General features: G+C 39.0%; 1 protein-coding gene across 3 annotated transcripts in view; it reads left to right on the top strand.

The window, feature by feature from the left end:
• The window catches only part of LOC124594894 (zinc finger protein ubi-d4), a 256,583-nt gene that overhangs the window by 112,298 nt on the left and 128,055 nt on the right, over window positions 1-16,230 (top strand). The gene's annotated exons all lie outside the window — the stretch shown is intronic.

The following is a 16,230-nucleotide window of genomic DNA, read 5'->3' as shown; positions in this document are numbered from 1 at the left end:
TTCCACCTTTCTGCTTTCCCATCTATGCTTAGAACTGGGTTGCCATCTGAGCTCTTGATATTCATACAAGTGGTTCTCTTCTCTCCAAAGGCCTCTTTAATTTTCCTGTAGGCAGAATCTATCTTACCCCTAGTGAGACAAGCCTCTACATCCTTGCATTTGTACTCTAGCCATCCCTGCTTAGCCATTTTGCACTTCCTGTCGATCTCATTTTTGAGACGTTTGTATTCCTTTTTGCCTGCTTCATTTACTGCATTTTTATACTTTCTCCTTTCATCAATTAAATTCAATATTTCTTGTGTTACCCAAGGATTTATACTAGCCCTCGTCTTTTTACCTACTTGATCCTCTGCTACCTTCACTACTTCATCCCTCAGAGCTACCCATTCTTCTTCTACTGTATTTCTTTCCCCCATTCCTGTCAGTTGTTCCCTTATGCTCTCCCTGAAACTCTGTACAACCTCTGGTTTAGTCAGTCTATCCAGGTCCCATCTCCTTAAATTCCCACCTTTTTGCAATTTCTTCAGTTTTAATCTACAGTTCATAACCAATAGATTGTGGTCAGAGTCCACATCTGCCCCTGGAAATGTCTTACAATTTAAAACCTGGTTCCTAAATCTCTGTCTTACCATTATATAATCTATCTGATACCTTTCAGTATCTCCAGGATTCTTCCATGTATAGAACCTTCTTTTATGATTCTTGAACAACGTGTTAGCTATGGTGAAGTTATGCTCTGTGCAAAATTCTAATAGACGGCTTCCTCTTTCATTTCCTAACCCCAATCCATATTCACCTACTATGTTTCCTTCTCTCCCATTTCCTACTGTCAAATTCCAGTCACCCATGACTATTAAATTATCGTCTCCCTTCACTACCTGAATATTTTCTTTTATCTCATCATACATTTCTTCAATTTCTTCGTCATCTGCAGAGCTAGTTGGCATATAAACTTGTACTACTGTAGTAGGCATGGGCTTCGTGTCTACCTTGGCCACTACAATACGTTCACTATGATGTTTGTAGTAGCTTACCCGCACTCCTATTTTTTATTCATTATTAAACCTACTCCTGCATTACCCCTATTTGATTTTGTATTTATAACCCTGTATTCACCTGACCAAAAGTCTTGTTCCTCCTGCCACCGAACTGCACTAATTCCCACTATATCTAACTTTAACCTATCCATTTCCCTTTTTAAATTTTCTAACCTACCTGTCCGACTAAGGGATCTGACATTCCACGCTCCGATCCGTAGAATGCCAGTTTTCTTTCTCCTGATACCGACGTCCTCCTGAGTAGTCCCCGCCCGGAGATCCGAATGGGGGACTATTTTACCTCCGGAATATTTTACCCAAGATGACGCCATCATCATTTAACCACACAGTAAAGCTGCATGCCTTCGGGAAAAATTACTGCTGTAGTTTCCCTTGCTTTCAGCCGTTCGCAGTACCACAACAGCAAGGCCGTTTTGGTTAATGTTACATGGCCAGATCAGTCAATCATCCAGACTGTTGCCCCTGCAACTACTGAAAAGGCTGCTGCTTCTCTTCAGGAACCACATGTTTGTCTGGCCTCTCAACAGATACCTCTCCGTTGTGGTATCATTGAGGCACGCAAGCCTCCCCACCAACGGCAAGGTCCATGGTTGATTGGGGGGGGGGGGGGGGGGGGAGCCTTTGTTTTTCAATTTGAGAGTGGAGATTACCTAAACTACTGGGGTTTGGGTGAACTTGAATGGCTCCACTGCATTGACTGTTGTTTCAGTTCTACGTTGGTGTGTGATATCCACATCTCGTCACCTATAAAAATATGGGAAAACAAATCATCTCCATCTTATCTATAGGATTCCAAAAACTGCCATGCACTAAGCATTCTTTGCTCTTTGTGCTGATAAATGAGCATCTCTGGAGCCCATCTCACACACAGTTTGTGATATCAAAGCTATTCAGTGACAGTCACGTTTGAGCAACATTTGGAATTCATTAGCCAGACCACTTATTGTCAACCCCCAATCACTTCGAAGATTTTGGTTCACTTGATCAACATCAACAATTTCTTCAGTCCAAACACTGGGCCTGTCACTCCATTGTTCAATGTGAACATTTGTATGGCCATTTTGAAATTCTAGACACCATTTTCCAACTTGTTTGACACTCATTATTTCAGGTCCATATACTAGGTATAACCCATGATGTATTTCAGCAGCTGAAGATCTTTTTACCAGTAAAAATCTAATCACACCACACACTTCATAACTGGTGGCATCTAAAATAGTCTTGCCCATTTAGATCTGATCTCACCATCTGGCGAACAAGCGCTGAATCAAATCAATACTGCAGTAGTTTTCTAGAAAGTCAGTAGACAGCACTGCACCCATGATTCTTCACTCTGACCTGCTATCATTTAAATATTGGTCACTGGATCTTAGTTTTAGAATACACCTCATATAATTCAAATAGAATTAAAAGATATTGCTACTATCAGGAATCAAACCAGTGACTTCATGATTATAAGTCTTGTACACTGTGCAGTTGGCTACCGGCAGCTCTGTTGAAATGTTATATATATATATATATATATATATATATATATATATATATATATATATATATATATATATATATAATGGAAGGAAACATTCCACGTGGGAAAAATTATATATAAAAACAAAGATGAGGTGACTTACCGAACAAAAGCGCTGGCAGGTCGATAGACACACAAACAAACACAAACATACACACAAAATTCAAGCTTTCGCAACAAACTGTTGCCTCATCAGGAAAGAGGGAAGGAGAGGGGAAGACGAAAGGAAGTGGGTTTTAAGGGAGAGGGTAAGGAGTCATTCCAATCCCGGGAGCGGAAAGACTTACCTTAGGGGGAAAAAAGGACAGGTATACACACGCACATATCCATCCACCATGGATATATATATATATATATATATATATATATATATATATATATATATATAATAGAGGGAAACATTCCACGTGGGAAAAATATATCCAAAAAGAAAAATGATGAAACTTACCAAACAAAAGCGCTGGCAGGTCGATAGACACACAAACAAACACAAACATACACACAAAATTCTAGCTTTCGCAACCAATGGTTGCCTCGTCAGGAAAGAGGGAAGGAGAAGGAAAGACAAAAGGATATGGGTTTTAAGGGAGAGGGTAAGGAGTCATTCCAATCCCGGGAGCGGAAAGACTTACCTTAGGGGGAAAAAAGGACAGGTATACACTCGCACACACACACATATCCATCCACACATACACAGACACAAGCAGACATTTACAAATGTGTGCTTGTGTCTGTGTATGTGTGGATGGATATGTGTGTGTGTGCGAGTGTATACCTGTCCTTTTTTCCCCCTAAGGTAAGTCTTTCCGCTCCCGGGATTGGAATGACTCCTTACCCTCTCCCTTAAAACCCATATCCTTTTGTCTTTCCTTCTCCTTCCCTCTTTCCTGACGAGGCAACCATTGGTTGCGAAAGCTAGAATTTTGTGTGTATGTTTGTGTTTGTTTGTGTGTCTATCGACCTGCCAGCGGTTTTGTTTGGTAAGTTTCATCATCTTTCTTTTTGGATATATATATATATATATATATATATATATAAAACAAAGATGAGGTGACTTACCATACAAAAGCGCTGGCAGGTCGATAGAAACACAAACAGACAGATACATACACACAAAATTCAGTCTTCCCCTCTCCTTCCCTCTTTCCTGATGAGGCAACAGTTTGTTGCGAAAGCTTGAATTTTGTGTGTATGTTTGTGTTTGTTTGTGTGTCTATCGACCTGCCAGCGCTTTTGTTCGGTAAGTCACCTCATCTTTGTTTTTTTTATATATATATATATATATATATATATATATATATATATATATATATATATATATATATATATAAAAAAACAAAGATGATGTGACTTACCATACAAAAGCGCTGGCAGGTCGATAGAAACACAAACAGACAGATACATACACACAAAATTCAAGCTTTCACAACAAACTGTTGCCTCATCAGGAAAGAGGGAAGGAGAGGGAAAGACGAAAGGAAGTGGGTTTCACGGGAGAGGGTAAGGAGTCATTCCAATCCCGTAAGCGGAAAGACTTACCTTAGGGGGAAAAAAGGACGGGTATACACTCGCACGCACACACACACACACACACACACACATATCCATCCACACATATACAGACACAAGCATGTTATTGAAATACGGGTGAGGTATGAGCGGCGGCAACTTGAAATTAGCTGAGGTTGAGGCCTGGCGTATAATGAGAAGAGAGGATATACTGAAGGGCAAGTTCCCATCTCCGGAGTTCTGACAGGTTGGTGTTAGTGGGAAGTATCCAGATAACCCGGACGGTGTAACACTGTGCCAAGATGTGCTGGCTGTGCACCAAGGCATGTTTAGCCACAGGGTAATCCTCATTACCAACAAACACTGTCTGCCTGTGTCCATTCATGCGAATGGACAGTTTGTTGGAGTGGAAAGACTTACCTTAGGGGGAATGAAGGGTATACACTCGCAATGTATACCCCTTCTTTCCCCCTAAGGTAAGTCTTTCCGCTCCCGGGATTGGAATGACTCCTTACCCTCTCCCTTAAAACCCACTTCCTTTCGTCTTTCCCTCTCCTTCCCTCTTTCCTGATGAGGCAACAATTTGTTGCGAAAGCTTGAATTTTGTGTGTATGTATGTGTCTGTTTGTGTTTCTATCGACCTGCCAGCGCTTTCGTATGGTAAGTCACATCATCTTTGTTTTTAAATATATTTTTCCCGCGTGGAAAAACAAAGATGATGTGACTTACCATACGAAAGTGCTGGCAGGTCGATAGTTTTTTTTTTTTTTAAAAGTGCGTCACACTAAGAAAGTAATGTTGTGGCACTGCCCTTCACATGCAATAGGAATGAAGAAGATTGAAGAGGGCCAGTTTGTAAGATCCTCTTTTGATATAGAAATTGAAACTTCATACAAGTTGATTTGAGTAAGAATCAGTATTCAAAGTGAGAGTAATCTTCTAATATGGTCTCTGTAAACCAGCAGATTCACCCAGATGCAACACAAAACTTCAGAGAAAACTTCAACTCACAAATACATAAGTTCCCCAGTCATATTATCGACATTGGAGGAGACTTTGATCATCCGATAGTCCAGTGGGATAATGACAGTTGTGTAAATAGTGGGCATGATAGGACATCCTGCTTTCTCTAAAGACTATGCAGGGCAGAAAAATTAAAAGTCCGTGCTTGATGGACAGCAAAAAGACTTGACCTCTTTGAGGATTTACTTCTACAGCAAACTAGAAAAAGAGGCAGTAATGTCGTACCCCAAGGAGGTACTGGAAACATTTAGCTCTGGGTGGGAACATGTAGTGAAACTATGGCTCAAGTGCAGAACAATAGATGACCAAGCAGTACCTAGTACAACAGTACATAATGGAAGGGACCCCTCATGGTGTACAGTCACTATAAGGAAACTACCAAAGAAACTGTGATTGCAGTGCAACAGGTGTTAAACAAAACCTACACCTCTTAGGTACAGATATGCTGAATGAAATGCAATTGACTGTCCAAAAGGCAATTCATGAAGCCTTCAGTGACTACCGTAACAGAATCTTATCAGAAGAGCTCTCATAGAACCCAAAGAAATTTGTTCATATGTAAAGACTATCAGTGTAACCATAGTTAGTTAATCATCAAGGACATGAGAATTTAGATTAATGGCAGTAGAGCAAAAGCAGAAATGCAGAATCCTATTTTAAAATGCTACTTCACGAAGGAAGATTCAGTGATTCTGACCCAGTTTGATTCTTGCACCACTGCAAAATTAGTTATATTTAGTGTCAGTGGCATTATGAAACAGTTGAACTTGCTAAAATTGAATGTATACTGTAGGTCCCCAAACCAAAACGACAGATCAAACCTGTGTATAAAATACAGAGAAATAGTACCTTATGACTATATTATACTATATTACCGAGCAGTTTGCAGAAGTAATCCATCAAAGCACTGCTCTATATCTTTGCTGTCCATCAGTTCTAGAATCATAGAGCTTGGGTGGAGTTCACACATAATGAGTTATCTCAATCAGAATGCCAACCAGCATGGATTCCGCAAACATAGCTAATGCGAAACACAAGTTATTTTCTCATGCGGTATCCTGAGAGCCATTGATCAAGGCAATTGGACAGTTGCAGTATTTCTTGACTTTTGAGAAGAATATGCCTTCAATGCAACAGACTTACAGAAAATACAATCTGTTAGTTATCAATCAAAATTTGTGACTGGATTGACGATTTGTTGGTAGGGAGGATGCAGCATATGATTTTGGATGGAGAGTCATTGATAGATGCAGAAGTAGCTTCTGATATGCCCCACAGAAGTATGAGCGGACTGTTGCTTTCATGATACTTAATAGTAGCCTCAGACCTTTTACAAATGAAGCTCTTATTTATCTTAAATGAAAAACAGCTGAAATAAGTTGCTCAAATAATTCATCAGCTATTAATAAGATTTCAAAGTGGTGCAGAGCTTGGCAGCATATTTTAATTTGGTGTAACTGTAAAATTTTGTGTTTCTGTAAATCATAGAGAAATAGTATCCATTGATTACAATAACGATAAATCACAATTGGAATAAACCAACTCTTACAGATACCTGGATGTAACATTTGTATAGGTGGCCACTTCACTACCAAAGAGACTGATAACAAAGCCCTTGCACAGTTTATCCTAGGATTTTGCTCAGGTATGTGGGACCGATGCCTAATAGGACCTACAAGGAGAGGTCCTCGGTGGTGCAATTGACTTTTTGAAACTGTCTATACAGTGATGTAGGTTAAGGTCGCAGGTATCACACACTACAGCCATTCACCCTGGTGGACCCTTGTTTGCGAGTAATCGATTAAAAAAAAAGAAAAAAATGGAATTTTGTGTGTCACTCAACAGCGTTAAAAAAAGGTGCGTTATAGAGTCTAGTTGTGTGGCGGAGTGGATTGGATAAGCACTTTCCATGCAGGTTGTTACGGATTCGAATCTTCTCAGGGGCAGAAAATTTTTTCATTGTTAAATCTTTATCAAAATGGTCCTCTTGCCCTTTGTTAAATCTTTATCGAAATGACTTTGACCCTCTTTTATTCACTTAATGGATTTAAATGTAACTTTTTTCAAATTCCATTCCTATGTCACATAATTTTAATCATAATATCAACTTCTTCATTTGCTCCCTTTTTCTTCCTATCATTCCTTCTTCACTTGAAATCTTGGTTCATGTGTTTTTAATTACTTTTATGTATTAATTTCAATTTGATTTATTTTGTTTTATCACCCTGTTTTTTTTTGTCCACATTATTTAATTCGTTATATCTGTTTTTCATTCTGCTTGAATTGTGTGTTAAATGTTTGTATGACAATTACTGTGCAAAATAGTTGCATGTCTGGTAACAAAAATACATTTTTCACACCACTGTCCAAACATAGAGTATTTCATCTTTTTTTTTTCAACTGATAGATTAGAATTTTTCAAATAATTAAATGTTATTATAGATAAATATAATTAAATTCACATTCACAAAAATTCTGTTTGGAAACAGGATGACATATAGGAAAAAATGAAACAAATAAAAAAGTTGATGTGGTGATCAAAATGATATGACAATGGAGTGGAAATAAAAATTACATTTAAACCAATTAATTGAATAAAAATAATGATTGAGTAATTTCTATTACGGTTTAAATATCTAAAAAAAAGAAAGCTGCATCTGACGAGAACTGTACCTACAACCTCCTGCATGCAAAGCTGTTATCTTATCCATTACACCATGCAGCCAGACTACACAATGGGACTATTCTACTGCTATTACGTATCATACAAAATTCCGAATTTCTTTTTTCATCAATTAGTCGCAAATGAGGGCCCACCAGAGTGAATGGTTGCAGTGTATGATACCTGGGATCTTAACCTACATCACCATGTAGACAGTTTCAAAAAGTTTATCACCCCTGTGGATACCTTTCCTTGTTAGAGAGGTTATTGAACATACACCAAGAAGGTGTGACATATTGAATCTGAGTATACATGAATTTCCATGCTTGGTGAGAGACTTCAACTATTGTGGGAAGCCCACTTATAAAGTTTCAAGCACCAGTATTAAGTGACGAATCTGGGAATGTATGACAGACTCTTATCTATCTCTCCAATAGGAGGTGCAAAGACAAGAGTGTACCAATTACAGAACACACAGAGACATTTTAAAAGTCATTCTTCTACACTCCATATGCGAGTAGAATGAGAAGAGATCCTAATATTTGCTTTGAGGGATGTACCCTCTGCCACACACACTTCACAGTGTTTTTCAGAGTATGGATGTAGTGTGGACACAGAGTACCCAGTAACAAAAAGTGCAAGCAGAACAGAAAAGTGTTCATTGAGGATTCATTCATCATCAGTCCTACAGATATTCTCAGAACATAATGACAGAGCAATACAGGACAACAGTTGTTTGTAAGGAAACACATTACTTATTTGTGCTTCTTGATTGCCATTATCTGTAATGTGATACAAATCATTAATTTAGTGTGTACTAATTTGAGCCATAAAAGGTGCAGAGTGCTTTTGAAATTGTGTTACAGTGTTATTTCTCCATTGCAGTTAACTGTTCCCATAATTAACACAAAATAATTTGTTACAGCTTTAGGCCAATCTTTTTCATGTCATGATCAAAGAGCGATGACATCTGTAAGCAACAGTTGCACATTAAGAACAAAGAACTGAAATGTTTTATCATAATATATGGCAATAGATTTTGTCGTATCAACAAATAATATTATGCATGTGAAATGTATTATGGTTTTGACACTATGCCACGTTTTGTGATACCTGACGGTAAGCCAAATTAATGGCATAGAGCTGTATCAATTTTTGACATAATCTCCTGCTACACTCATTACAAGTTTGCTAGTGCTACAGTGTACTATAATTTCCACTGTGTGATGGACCTCCCCATCATGATTGTGGAAGACATCATAAACTTCATTTTCTTGGAGTCAACTATGTACCAAATTTCATAGGGCTTCTGGCTATTATTTATTTATTCCAGTGAAAATCAATTTCCCTTACAGCAGTATTTATTATTTTATTTTGAGATTTATCTCATGTATATACAACCAATTTCAAGACAATATTGTGTTATCTTCAAGTACCTGTAAGGCATGCTTCATGAAGAAAATGCCCTAAGTACTCTGAACCGTCATTCCATTAAGGAAGACACCTGTAATTTGTCTGCTATGCGCATCGAACATCCTCTGCTTTCATTTCTGCCATTCATTCACTTCTTTTTCTTTTTTGTCGTATATTATGATTCTTATTTTTTCTGTCCCTGGCTGTTTCTTCTCCATCTATTTCTTTCACTTTTACAGTTGCTAGCAGTTTCGTATTTTCAGAGTTTCATTCCCTTATCTCTATCCTGTCAAATATTTTCTTTGCAAGCTGTAACTTGCTGTTTTAAAACATCCATGTCTCTGAAATCCATGAATACTGATATATTTTCCAAAAATTCTCTTCTCATTCGAATAAATCTCTAGCTCTGAAGCTATTATGTTGTCTCCTTTTGTCTGTATGTTGTCAGCTGGTACTTGCAAAGTAGATTTTTTTCCTGGCTATTCTTCATTATAGTGTTATTGTTTATATCAGTATTGTCATAAGTGTTCGAGCTTTACTGACCAGTACTAGTTTGACACTATGTCAAATAGGATCTGTTGGTGATGCCCTGAACCTCAGTATCATTTACATATATAATTTATTTCTAGATAATTTTTCTGTATTGAAGTAGTGTGGCTGGAAAAGATTTTTCTGTGCCTCATAGGTTCTTAAATGCACAGGCTGTCTCTCGGCATTCAAACCAGAATTTTTGGGGAAACCTGTGCATGTAAACTGTTAATGGTGATCAGTAAGTTGTTTTTACTAAGAATCTGTCCCAATTCCTGAGTGGTCCCAGAGTAAGGTAACAGCCTGTCGATTGTTTTAGCAATGCACACAACAGAAACTCGACAATAATCAAATCTGGCTGTTGGGGAGGCCATGGCAGATTATTTCTTCTCAATCTCATCTACTGATCTTAGCCATGTCCCGATGTAAGAATGTGGGAACTAACAGTGTGTAAGATAGAGCACTTGCACCATTATGTGAACATGCTCATTTAAAGTAGTTTAATAAAATGTCTAGGGGTAATGCTTGCAGCTTCTAAAGCATTATTATGAAACTAAGTTCTTTAGTTTAAAGACAAACTGTATCGCTTTGATATGGTACCTACGTAAATGCGGTAAAGGTTCACATGAAGTTGAAACACAATGTACGTCACAATTGTTTTGCATAAACTTGTTTTGTAATCCTCCTGTATGGCATAGAGTGTGCAAATTTTTGTTGAGAAAAGCAAAAATTCAGGAGTTAAAGAAGGCAAATGGCTGCAATATGGAGAAGGTAGGAAGTTGATTAGGCTTTGGAACTGTAACTCTGTGGTCTTAACTGTTGTTTGTACTGCTGTGAAGTTGGTGTGCTGAGTGTGTATCAACAGTTAATTTTGTCAGTATTATTTGGTAAGAGCCTATTTCGGCATTAGTTTCGTAAATTAGTTTGTGATGAACTAAGAAAAAACTTACATGAGATTGATTTGTTTGTATTTCCATTTTATTTAAAAGACTAAGTATCAGAGTACTTGGTGTTTATGTACACAAACTGACTTTAAGTTTTACTTTGTTTAAGTGATACAAGAAAGGTTATTCAGTGAATTCACTGCTGGTAGGCCTAATTTGTTAATGCATATCTATGAGAATCAACATTACAATACGAGAGAAGCAAAGTTGCTACTCACCATATAGTGGAGATGCTGAGCCGCGATAGGCACAATAAAAAGATTCACACAATCACAGCTTTCAGCCATTAAGGCCTTTTTCAGCAGTAGACACACATACTAAATACACACACGTGCACACACACACACTCACACAAGCGCAACTTGCACACACATATGCAGTCTCAGAGAGCTGAAACTATACTGCGAGCAGCAGCACCAATGCATGATGGGAGTGGTGACTGGGTGGGGGTAAGGAGGAGGCTGGGGCGGGGAGGGGAAGGGATAGTATGGCAGGAGTGGCGGACAGTGAAGTGAAGTGTTGCAATTTAGACGGAGGGTAGTAGAGAAGGTACGGAGGGGGGAGGGGGTAAGTATCAGAAAGGAGAGAAATAAATAAAAAGAAATTAAAAGACTGGGTGTGGCGGTGAAATGACGGCTGTGTTGTGCTGGAACGGGAACAGGGAGGGGGCTGGATGGGTGAGTACAGTGACTAACGAAGAGTGAGGCCAGGAGGGTTACGGGAACATAGGATGTATTGCAGGGAAAGTTCCCACCTGCGCAATTCAGAAAAGCTGGTGTTGCTGGGAAGGATCCATATGGCACAGGCTGTGAAGCAGTCATTGAGATGAGGGGTAGCATGTTTGGCAGCGTGTTCAGCTACAGGGTGGTCCACTTGTTTTTTGGCCACAGTTTGTTGGTGGCCATTCGTGTGGACAGACAGCTTGTTGGTTGTCATGCCTACATAGAATGCTGCACAGTGGTTGCAGATTAGCTTGTAGATCACATGAATGGTTTCACAGGTAGCCCTGCCTTTAATGTGATAGGTAATGTTAGTAACCGGACTGGAGTAGGTGGTGGTAGGAGGTGTATGGGCAGGTCTTGCATCTAGGTCTATTACAGGGGTATGAGCCATGAGGTAAGAGATTGGGAGCAGGGGTTGTGTAAGGATGGACGAGTATATTGTGTAGGCTCGGTGGATGGCGGAATACCACCGTAGGAGGGGTTGGAAGGATAGTGGGTAGGACATTTCTCATTTCAGGGCATGATGAGAGGTAATCGAAACTCTGCCAGTCCCGTATGGTACTGAGTTACGAGGGGACTGCTCCTCTGTGGCCAGACTGTGGGACTTTGGGATGTGGTGGGAGACTGGAAAGATAAGGCACAGGAGATTTGTTTTTGTACAAGGATGGGAGGATAATTACTGTCAGTGAAGGCTTCAGTGAGATCCTCGGTATATTTAGAGAGGGACTGCTCATCACTGCAGATGCGACAACCACTGGTGGCTAGGCTGTATGGAAGGGACTTCGTGGTATGAAATGGGTGGCAGCTGACATCTGAGATGATATCAGTTGGGATCTCCACATCCACACCCTACCAGCCTGTAATTTACAGGAATTGGATGTTTTGTGTGTACATACGTCAGCTGTCACAGACCTTGGCATGGGATTGCTGCATGAGGATTGTGGTTTCATTGGGACATCTGCAGTGGGACAGAACAAAAGGTAAAAGGTTCCTAATGAGGATCTGTTATGCATATGAAGGGGTTGCTTAAAAGACAGTAGGATCACAGAACAAGGGGGGAAGTATTGTACTCTTCGGATGGAGACTGAGGTCATGGAAAAGAAATAGAACAATTGAGGTGGTGAATAAAGCAGAATGTGGGAAACAGTAATGGGAAAAAGGTAAAAAAAGAGAGTAGTTGTACAATTCTGTTACCATTATACTTGCCCACAAACTGGTATAACCTGTTACCTGTGGAAGAAGAGGAGCCTCATTTATTTGTAGAAGAAAATAGGATGCAGCAGACTAATAATGATGGTTTGTAAACAGAGTTGAGTAGTAATAGTACTTACTGCTAGGCAGGTGCCATGGGAGGAGTGTAGGCGAAGAGCTGCGAGAGCAATTAAGATTAAGGTACCTGGTTACAAGTGCTGTAAAACCTAATGCTAGCCTTCGACAGCAGGTAATAAAGGATTTGAGTACATAAGATCCAATATTGGTAGCTGGTGGAGCAAGCAACAGGCAGGCCAAAGAATATAATCTGAGGAGTGGCAGTGGTAAGCTGGGTGCAGTAATCCCACACACATGTGGATTTTGTTGAGGTTCTATAGCAGCATGATGTACCTGGTATAAATAAAGCTGTAAGCCAAGTTAACCAGGAATTGATGAGGATGAGACTGACTTTGAGTGTGGCTCACTGTGGTGTTTCGCCAGTTGCTGATTTTGGCAGGTGGGAGTACATAAGATATAATCTAACCCTTTCCAGGAGAGGGAAAGATAGTTTAGCAGAAATGCTAACTGAAAAGATAAGGAGCGACAATGTCACCAATGATAAAATTCTTGCTGTTATGGGTGTGAGAAGTGTGCCTTGGCTTAATACCTCATTCAGTCATGCTGTTAGAAAAGAAGTTGAGCTAAATGTAGTATCAAACACTAAAGAAATTTTCATGAATAAAGTTACCATGGCCCATCAGTTTCTTTGATGATTAAAAAATAAAATCAATGGACTTTTTGTCTTTTTACATGGTCTACGGTGTCAAAAGAAATTTGATGACTTGTGTCTATTTGAGCCCAGTGTAAGTACAGGAATCAGTATGATAAACACAGAGGACAATAAATTACCTAACTTTTTATTCCCATAGGGAACGTGTGGAGAACTTGAGCTATTGTCATGTATTTTAAAAACAGCATCAAGTTGCTTGTGCTTAGACCAACGATATGAAATATGTGTTTGTGAATTGCTACCACTGAAAAACTTATTAGTAATTTTTTACAATAAACAACCTCCACTGGGAAATTTTGATACATGGGATGTTTCACAATTCCCATTACAGGATTTTTGGGGTTGTAGAGATGATTTACTAGATAAAGTTTTGGTAAGGAATCCATGTCTGGAAATGTACTGTTTAGATGTAAAATATGTTTGAGACTGGATCACTTTGAAATCTCCCACTTTTGTTCTAATGAAATGATTCAGATCTCGTTACCTTAGAACCCCGATCTATATGATGTCATGGACAATACAAAACTTACTTGCTGCGATACCAGCCCATTGTTCAGATGAGGCCATGACAGGGCTCAACTGAAAGAAGATCAAATCACTAGTGTTGGTTGAATGTTAGTGGCATTGTAAGCTCCTTGTCAAGTGAAATGTGCCAATTTGCATAGGAAATGACTTTTGACACTGTGATTTGACTTTCATGTTTACAGGGGACCTTATGGACTCGTGCTACATCGACATTTACGGACATGAGTTCCTTGTCAAAACTTGGTACATAAAGTTCCCTCTACAATCTCTAGAGGCCTGTAATAGGAATTGTGAAACACCCTGCATATAAAAAATTGATTTGTTGTACCACTTAACTGACAAAAGAAAGTAAATGTGATAATCAGCGGAGATTTAAATTTTGAAATGAACTTTCTGAAATATTCAGGTAAAAGAAACAATTTGGGAATTACATTTATAACTTGACATATATTTTTGTTTTTTGCCACCAGAAGTGCAAAGCATAGCAGACAACAGCAATACACTTATATATTTGTAAGTGAACACCGAATCATTTATAGAATATCATCTCTGGCCATGCTGCACAACTAGTCACACCCAATAACTCCCTGATCACAGTGAAGTGGCATCATGGTTAATGGAGAGGAAAAGGAAATTTCCAAGGCAGCCATATGGTAACTTGAGTGGACTGATGTGTGTGATGTAACAGATATCAATTCAAAACCTAGGTGGGTTTTCATCAATCTCTAACATTTTCTTTCCAAAGAAATCAATGAAATATGACAGTACTGAGATAAAAGTACTGCCTTATGGATTACAAAAGGAATCAAAATAGTGTGTGTAAGAAAACTAAAATTATGTGAAGAAGTTGTGCAAACAAATAGGACTGGTTTCCAATTTTAGGGAAGAGTGTACTGTAGTAAGTAAATTAATTACAAAATAAAAAAATAAACCTCGGCATAATGTCTGAAATTAATCATTCAAATAATAAATCTAAATCTGTATAAGAAATTGTCAAAAGAGAAATTCGAAAATCAGTTAAGGAATGTGAGGATTTAGTTATTAAAAGAAATGCCAAATGGTAAATGATAGCAGTCAGACAGTCAATATATTTACTTATCATTCCCTGGAAACAGCTCAGAGGTTTATCATGGGCAATTCAAAGGATAAAAAACAATACACTAAATGTAAGAACCAGTCTCAATGCCACTTACATACAGCCAAATCAAATTACTCCATGCTCTGCCAAAGAAATTAAGAATATAATTAACTCCCTCAAAGGCAAAAACTCTCAAGGTTGATACCACCTCATGTCAATTATTAAAATCATGCTCTTCACATACTTGCAATGTATTCAGTCCCAGGGCATCCATACCTGGGGGTAATGGGGAAGGCACCTCCCCCCCCTTCGCCCCACACATCCCCCCCTCCCCCCGTGCACCCCCCCCCCCCCTCTCCCCAAAGCTCTCAGGAAAGGTGAAAAATTGTAGTGTAGTCAGGTGTCTTTCTTTCAAGAAGATAAGAAGATTATTTAAGTGTCAGTATTATTACTTAAAAAGGTTCCCCCCCCCCCCCCCCCCCCCCCCCCCCCCCCCCCCCCCCCCCCCCCCCCCCCCCCCCCCCCCCCCGCGCCCCACAAACTGTTGTATGGGGACCTTTGGCTCAGTTGCATATGCAATACAAGACTATTACTATCCTCGCAGGTTGAAATATGCTATTGTCAGACAAATGGACAAAAAGGTAGCAAGATTTTGATAATTACCATTCAGTCTCGCATCTTACCAACTCCTCGGAGTTACTGGAAAAGATTATTTATGCAAGAACAGTACCTCATCCAACCCAAAATAAGGTAACATCAGCTTCAGTTTGGATTGTGAATGGGTCTCTCCATGTGCCAAGTCCCAGTTTTCAAATTGGATTGTACAAAATTTAAATCAGAAAATATTGTCTATTGGTATTTTCTGTAACTTGTTGAAAGCACTTGATTGTAGAGTGCACATTATTATCCCAGAAAAGTTTGAATGTAATGGTATCAGAGGCATTGCTAGGAACTGTCTTCTTAACAAACTAAAAGAAGGCATAGTGTCAATTCAGTAGACTCGGGGAGTGTATACAGTGAAACAGTGTCTTCAAAAAGGAAATGATCACTATAGTTACACCAAAAGTATTGGTATGGTGTACCCTCTTGTTCTTGTTATTCGTGAATGGTCTCTCATTTTACATCCAAGAACCTGAAATTGTCTCTTTACTAATTATGCAAGTATTATAATCAGACACAATGGAGAAACTTCAACAATTTAAAAAAGTGAAAATGATTAACTGCCCATTGCAAAAGCACAAGGTCTGATCACACTGTTA

The sequence above is a fragment of the Schistocerca americana genome, chromosome 2, assembly GCF_021461395.2.
Source record: "Schistocerca americana isolate TAMUIC-IGC-003095 chromosome 2, iqSchAmer2.1, whole genome shotgun sequence".
NCBI classification, from domain to species: domain Eukaryota; kingdom Metazoa; phylum Arthropoda; class Insecta; order Orthoptera; family Acrididae; genus Schistocerca; species Schistocerca americana.
The sequence above is the reverse complement of the archived record's forward strand: the minus strand, read 5'-3'. Positions and strand labels throughout refer to the sequence as shown.